We start from the raw sequence: 7,998 nt of genomic DNA, 5'->3' as shown, positions 1-7,998 counted from the left end.
CATAAATTTTAGATTTACACTACATTTATTATAGTAGGTTTTGCCAGTTATTCGAATTAAATGAATATGTATTCTTTTTAAGTCAATGTGACTTTTAAGACTAGGGATTGCAATTTAATAAAACAATATAAAAGTTAATATCAAAGATCAAATACATGGGACACTTTAATCCCTGGCCTTTTAAACTCAAAGAATTATGAAGGAGCATGTCCGCAGAGGCTTCATGAGGCCACGAGACAGTGGCGTTCTTTTTCCTCACGTAGGTCGAAGTGGAGCCGGCATGATCTCCAGGCCCTAACAGCAGTGAGACTGAAAGGTGATTCTCCCGAATGAGATAATAACGGTGAGGTTAACATAGTCAGATTTGTATCATTATTTTAAAAACACTCCAACATATATGTTTAATTACTTACTAAGTATCGACCACTGCGCATAAGTGTTATGTCCAAATCATTTCAGAATATTTTAAAATTAAAAATCACAAGATTCAAAATTAATGAGAAAGCTAGTACATTTTTTTAACCAAGAGAAAATCAACTTATGTAACATACAGCTAAAATGTGGATCACTACTTTTAATGATGTCGAATATTTTCAAGAATAACTTTTGTATAAAATAAACTTTTATATGAAATAAACACATTGTAGAATGTATATAGAAAGCAAGTATAAATAAATAGGACTCATAGTAAGAGAAAGATTGTAATGTATAGGTTACAGATTATAGTGTATTGGGAAGAACCTGCCTTTGTTTTACTACTTTATTAGTTCATTGCCAATCAATTTCTCATTACTTGTGTACTATTGAGATTTTAATAGGCAAGTATTTGAAATACATGTTTATTCTATATGTGATTTTCAATAAGCATCCAATAAATTGCAGTTTTCTTTAAAAGCTTGTATGTTGTCCTAGTATAACATAAATACATAATATTGGAAATGATATTAAAAATAAAGACACTAAACACTGAAGCTGACCAGAAAAAAAACAAAAAACTAACATATAAAAGCCACTCTTCAATATTTGTGTATTTTCTTAGTGTGTCAGAGGGAGGTTGATTAGTGCAGTGGAAAAGGCTGCAATTCTATGTCCTGCATCTTAAATATTAAGTGTTAGATTTAATATTCAGTCTTATTTAATTGTGCTATAGTCATTTAAATATTATACTGAGAATTTAATAAATTACCCATTATTATCCATTTCTTTGTATTCTACAATGCTTAGAGAAACAAAAACAACCTTTAAAAATGATCACTCCTCTTTTCACTGAGTGTTTCTGTGTTAAAATATCCTTATGGGAAATATGTTTTTCATACATCTCATTGTACAGAAAAATCAGTTCCAGATAAACTGTAGATACAAATATAAGTGTTAAAAATATGGCATTTTGCCCTGGCAGAGTGGCTCGGTTGGTTAAAGTGTCATTCAAACACCAAAGGACTGAAAGCTAGATTCCTTGTCAGAGTACATCCCTAGGTTGTGGGCTCATTCCCCAGGTGGGACGTGTATGAGAGGCGACCAGTCCATGTCTCTGCCTCTGTCTCTGTCTCTGTCTCTGTCTTTCTCTCTCTGTGTCTCTCTGATCAATAAAAAAACCATTCTTGGATAAGGACTGAAAAAAAGAAAAAGTATAACAGGAAAACACAGGATAGCATTTTTCACAATAAAATAAGCAAAATATATTTTCAAGCAAAATACATAATATTTTACTAAATTCTTAATAATTTATATATTCAGCCATATTGACATTAAATAGGATAAAATATTTTAATAGCTCACACACCATATATATGTGTGTGTGTTATTGAAATATTGAAATGTATATATAGTAACAACTCTGACAATACTGTTGCAAATGAGAAAAAGTCTTGAACAGGACACTCCACTACAAAAGATATCCAAATAGCCGATGAAAATGAAAAGTGCCAAATAAATATGTGATTAAGAAAATATAAATTAAAACCATAATGAGATAGAACAGCAATTGCATCAACATGCGTAAAGTGAAGACGATTTTGAAGTGGATGTTATGGTGTGCTGCACAGATATCTCTTCAAAGAGGGAGGGGATAATGGGGGGAGAGGGGAAGGGTTTTCAGGAGCAACTATAAAGGATGCATGGACAAAACCAAGGAGGGGTGGAAGCAGGGGAACGGGTGGGGATGGCTGGGATTGGGGAGGAGAGTGGGGGGTAAATGCAGATAACTATACTTGAACAACAATAAAATAATTTTTTAAAAAGTTGGATGCACATCCTGCTCAAACTGCTGGGAGTATTAGCTACCAAAAGTTTTAACTGCCTTGTCCAAGCTTATACTTCCTTCTCAGTAGCAACACACTGTCAATGTAAGAAATACCCAAAGCTGTAGAGAATTGTTGTGAGTTTATCTGAGCCAAACTGACAACAATTGCTGGGAAAAAAAACCTCAACAAGTTGAGAAAATGCTCTAGAAAATGGTAGTTTTGCACCTTATTTTATGCAAAAGAGGAGGCATAAGTGGGTTCCATGAAATCCATTGGTGATAGATTAGGGAAGCAAAGCAATGAAACCTCTGGGATTGGATAAAAAGTAAAGTGATATAAACACATATTTTTACATTGGTGGACACAGGATGGTTAACAGTCAACAATTAACATGATAAAAATGATAATGAGAGGACCTGTGGTCTCTCTCTGGTTGCAGTGCCTGTGCTTTGAGGGGTCCAGGAAAAGGAAATCTGTCATTCCAAAAGTATGCTATTTTATTTTTATTTTATTTTTTTTCCAAAAGTATGCTATTTTAGATGCAAAAAGACAACAGACAGGCTCAGTTAAGATAAAGACTGACCTTTGTTAGGGAAAAATATTGACCTAGGACATGACTACTTGCCATAAACTGCTTCAGTTTGAAAGTTTTAATTTCAGACCATTCTTTGTGGTTTCTTTAGGTCTCTGAGTTTGTAAGGCCTCCATCCAGGGCTCCCTTGAGCTTGTCAGAGTTCGAATGTGTCCCTTTTCTCCCACATTGTTTATAACAACTGGCAGGTGCTGAAACAGAAAGTCTTGGCTCTTTACCCGAAATTAGGACAACTCTGAAAAGCCATCTTAGTTTGCTAGCTCCCCATGGGATTGTTTGAGATCTTTGTTGTGATATACCACAGTTCAGTTTCACCTTCTGACCAATCCTGCTTCCTGCCTCAGCTACACAAGTGTTTATTTTTAAAGAAATCTCCAATAAGTTGTCCTTCCTTTATAAAGTCTGCTTCCTGGGGAACTTGACTCATAACAGTTAGGGCTGGGACTAGTCTAAGAAAGTAGACTCTAAACCAGGATTTGGGATATGGATGAACTGTGCTGACTGACGACAAGGACCCCGTTACTGATGGTAGGTAAAGATATCCCGTGAAATGTAACACCAGTGCAACTATTTGGACTTTGACCTGCGAGGGTAATCTACAATATGACAACTGTAATGGTTTACTAGTGGAAGAGGAAGCACTTTCAGGTGAAATATATCAGGCATTTTAGGAAGATAGGAAAATTATAATTAACATATATATGGAATTGAATGGTTATTCTGAGGATATTTAATGCTCTGCAGAAGACATTGAAAGACTGAGAATGATTAATTACCAACGTATAGTGAAGTGTGAATGCCAAAATCAGTTCTTGGTAGGATATAATGAGGCTTTCATCTTTTGCAGGTGGAGGGTAGAGAAAGCTGTGAATCATGCCGAAGAATAAGAATAACAGATTTATAGATCTGCTATGCCAAAATAAGGGCTTTGATTCCAAAAGAGTGGGCCTCTCAAGTGTGGAAGGGAATATACGGATTGATGCAAATCTTGTGAATTCACAGTTTCCTGAGACATTTGTGTATGCCAAAACGGCCCACCTTACTCTAGCAAGTGCCAGTTCTTCCCACTTGTTGATGGTAACACGGAGACATCTGTTTTGCAATGAAAACTGTCTCTTCAAAATCTTCACCCACTTTTCCTTTTGAGCACTAAATGAATAACTAGGGTTAAGTCCTAATTTTACCCAGCAGAGGAACTATAGGATTATACCACAGCAGAGTTACAGGACTTAGCTTACAAATATGTGCAGAAGCCAGGACAGTATGCGTAATGCTCAATCCTGGATCCAAAACTCTGGACTTTGGTTTTAGTAGCCTAGACTCCTAGAAAGATAATGCTTCCACCACAAGGCACAGCAAATGTACAATTAAAATTCAGGCTATGACACCATCCAGTTCATTCAGGATCTAGGTGCTGAGGGGCCAGAGCAGGAGTTGCATTTTCATCTGGGCGCAGAAAATTGACTTCAATAATTAGGATGTAGTAGCACTGATATGACTCAATAGACACAGGGATGAATATATTAGATACCAAGGTAATCACATAGAAAACTTTTGATAACCCTTCAACAAATTTTCAAAGTAAATGAGCCACTGTTGTAGTCATGATCCAAGAAAGGCACAGTGAATTGAGGGTCAGACAACTCAGAGATGAGGGCCTTCTTCAGCCAGTGGATCATCCACGCAGAGAAGCAGAAGTGCTCCCATGGGCCAGTGGAATCTAGAAATGGTGGTAGAGGAGGTAAAAAAAACAAAATAGAGTATCATTTACAGTGTGTAAAGCAGTTGTAATGGAATGGGTTATCATAGCCTTATCATATAATTTCTTTACTAAAATTAAATATATATGTACCTTATATATTCTACTAAAGTTATTATTTTTTTCTTTTTTTAGAGAAAGGGTGATTTTCATTTCTATGTAAGATACAAACTGCTATATATCATATAAAACAACTTAAAAACATTTATAATACCACTAAATAAATTTCTTTAAAAAAGCCCTTCTTTCCCCTTCAATCAGATAAACAACTCTTAATACCAAATTATAGATTAAATTGAAGAGGCCATTTTGCATAATCACAGAGTTGACAATTGCCTTTCATTTTATTTTGGGGGGGAAACTTCTGTAATCATTTCCTGTTACAGAATGTTCACAACTTTAGCAAGAATTACTCTAACCAAAAGGAGGCAAATCTTGCAGATCGTAATTTTTATCTTAGAGTTATTTTAGAAGAAAGTTGTATATAGAAATAAAATGCTTCCATAAAAAAATCTAAAATCTGCAATGTTACCCTGAGAATGATGTTAGAGGCTGAGAAAAATAGCACAGCTTTTCTGGGTTTAATATTTAGAAAGCTTATCTATGATAATTTGGAAGGTAGATAACGTCCAAATTAAGTTGATGGCACCAGGAGAAGAATGTGGAAACACGATGTTTGTAGTAAGTTAGATGCCGTGGTGAAGTCTGATAGAAACTACAGGAAGGGAGTTAGCTCAGAAAAAAACAACCAGTTGTTTGGCCACACAGAAAGGAAACAGAAAGTCCAGACACTCCAGAATTCACAAGATTGGAAAATACAAGTATTCTTATCTCCTACCAGTAAAAGCTAACATTTACAAGTATCGTGTGCGATAAAGAGCAACTTCTCCATTTGGTCTTTGACTCTTTAGTTCTAGAGACAAAGGCTACATAAAGGAAGAAGCATGTAACAGCATCATTGTGATGACTCAAGAAATTTTTGTTTGATAAAATTGCTCTGAGTAAAGACCCTAAAGCCAAGAACCTCATTGTATGTGTTAGTTATGGAGACAAAGAGATACATCTCAAAAAGAATTGTAGGTGTTGCAGTTGGCACATAGAGCTGACTTGACTGAAACAGGTAAGAGTTAAATAAATGTCTGAGATTTATAATCAAAAGTGTTCCCACACTTCATAAAAAATAATCTGATTATTCAAGACTTAAAATAACATTTGAATACCCATCTTCTGTGAGCTTGAAGCAAGTTGGTAAATCTGAGAAATCTTTTTTAAAAATTTCAGTGAAATTTGCAGATGAGGTCACTAATGTTAATGAGAAAAGAAGCACTACTGCGAGGGAAGGAGAAGAGTGATGGAAGAAGTAGGATTTGGGAGCTCCTCTCGGGAAGCAGGACTGTGATCTCACCTAAGACCATTCTTAATCCTCAGAGCCAAAAATATTTCACTGCTAACAACTGACTCAAGAGGATTTAAAAATCACCAAGACCAGGAAATTGTATGTCTCCAATATGTTCCTCTCAAATAAAAGAATTAATTGTAGCCATTGCATTGCTCTTCCATCATTGTAAATTTCATGTGTGAGGGGATTCTTTGTTTCTTCCTTGGATGAATGAAGTGTATTTGGCATGTAAAAGAGAGAAGTGAGTATCTATGGTTAATGGGTAGAATGTGGTAGATTCTGTTGTTATTCTACATTATCTATAGAAAATCCCTGTGAAGTATAGTCATTCTTTATTGCCTCATTTAATATGCTTTTTTTTTTTTTTTGTAAAACTTCCTTTGACCAATAGGAATAGGATAGGAGTAAAAATGAAGGTACACATCTGAGCTTACCCTTTTAAGTCATTTTTTTATTTAATCAATGTTTTTCTCTTTTTTAACTCTGACATAAGCATAAAATGTCCTCAGTAGAGCCTGCCTCTCCACCTGGGGTGGTGGAATGCAGTATAAACATGGAACAGAGCAGTAACCATCCAACAGCCCACATGGAAAACTATTGAGAAACGTCCCTTCTCTTTGTTACCACAGAATAACTTAAAGCTGACCACTGCGGAACACCGGCCAGTTAGACCACTTAGAAAATTATTGAACACAAAAATTTGCCTCCTGTTTAAAATGTATAAAAATACGTCTATAACAGTAATCATAGTACCAGATTAATCTTTCTGAAAGATTATTTTCCTTTATAGTTTTAGGATTTTAAAAGGATAGCATTCTTTCACATTTATAATGGCGTTTTTTAAACTGCAAAGACCATCAAAGACATGAAAAAACAAACTGAAGAAAAGCAAGCTCAGACTGCTAATAAAGACTTCTGAAATTTTCCTCTCTTGATGGATAGTGTACCTGCAACTTCTGAACATGTGGCTGTTTTGATTTTGGCTTTCCCTCTCCTTCTTTAAAATAAAAATAACATGCAGCAGTAAAGAGAATTTCTGCCAGAACGAAATGCATTGCAGTTTACTACCTGATACACAGTGAATAAAATGAAAAGAAAGTAAAACAATATACCAATGGCCCATATTTTTACTACAGACTGGGATATTAAGCAAGGCTATCTCTCAATTTTCTTTTCATTGGGTTGAAAAATGTGTTTTACCTTTTTATGTTTTCAGTAAGATACTTATTTATGTCAGAACTGGGAGTTTAATATTGGAATAATTAAAATTTTTTAGAGAAAATTAGCTTCCTTTTCAGAAAATTTTTCTTTTGAAAATGGTCTTACAGTTCTATTTAAGAGTAATCAGATTGATTGCTTCTCAACAGTTAACAATGGGTATTATTTTAAAACCTTGTTCACAATTTAAGATAACTAAATTTGCTGTACTCTTCTTTGAGAATAAGATGATGCACAGAAAAATTGCATAAGATTTTCTTGGACATAGACACACACACACTTTGGTCTAACAAAATGCTCTCCTATGGAAAAAAGGACCCTTATGTTAAAAGGGGCAGGAAGGAATTATACTTCATAAGAATAAGCTACAGGTGATTGGAAAAATTTGAATTTAATAGGTCATGTGTGGGGCACAAGTAGAAAATGATAAAGGCAGAGCAGCGCAATTTTTCCTACTGCTCTTCAATCCTTTTTATCTGGAAATTAAATCTATTTCTTATTGTCAATGACATTCTCATAAAAGAATAATTCTTCTTGCTTTATTTTTTAATTTGTCATGACATTCTCATAAAAGAACAATTTTGCTTGCTTTTTAAAAATAAAGTATCATTCACAAATTTTCTACCATTTTCTTTTGGATTCACTTTCTTCTTGCTGAGTAAAAAACATGAAAGCAATTCACGATACAGTAACAAGAAAGTGACAGATGTGTATTTAGTTGGTAGATGCCTATTGAGACCCTTACTGAGTCAGACTCTCATTCTCATATATCAGCTCTAGGCTGAAA

Source organism: Desmodus rotundus, chromosome 2 (genome assembly GCF_022682495.2).
Source record: "Desmodus rotundus isolate HL8 chromosome 2, HLdesRot8A.1, whole genome shotgun sequence".
Lineage (NCBI taxonomy): Eukaryota > Metazoa > Chordata > Mammalia > Chiroptera > Phyllostomidae > Desmodus > Desmodus rotundus.
The sequence above is the reverse complement of the archived record's forward strand: the minus strand, read 5'-3'. Positions refer to the sequence as shown.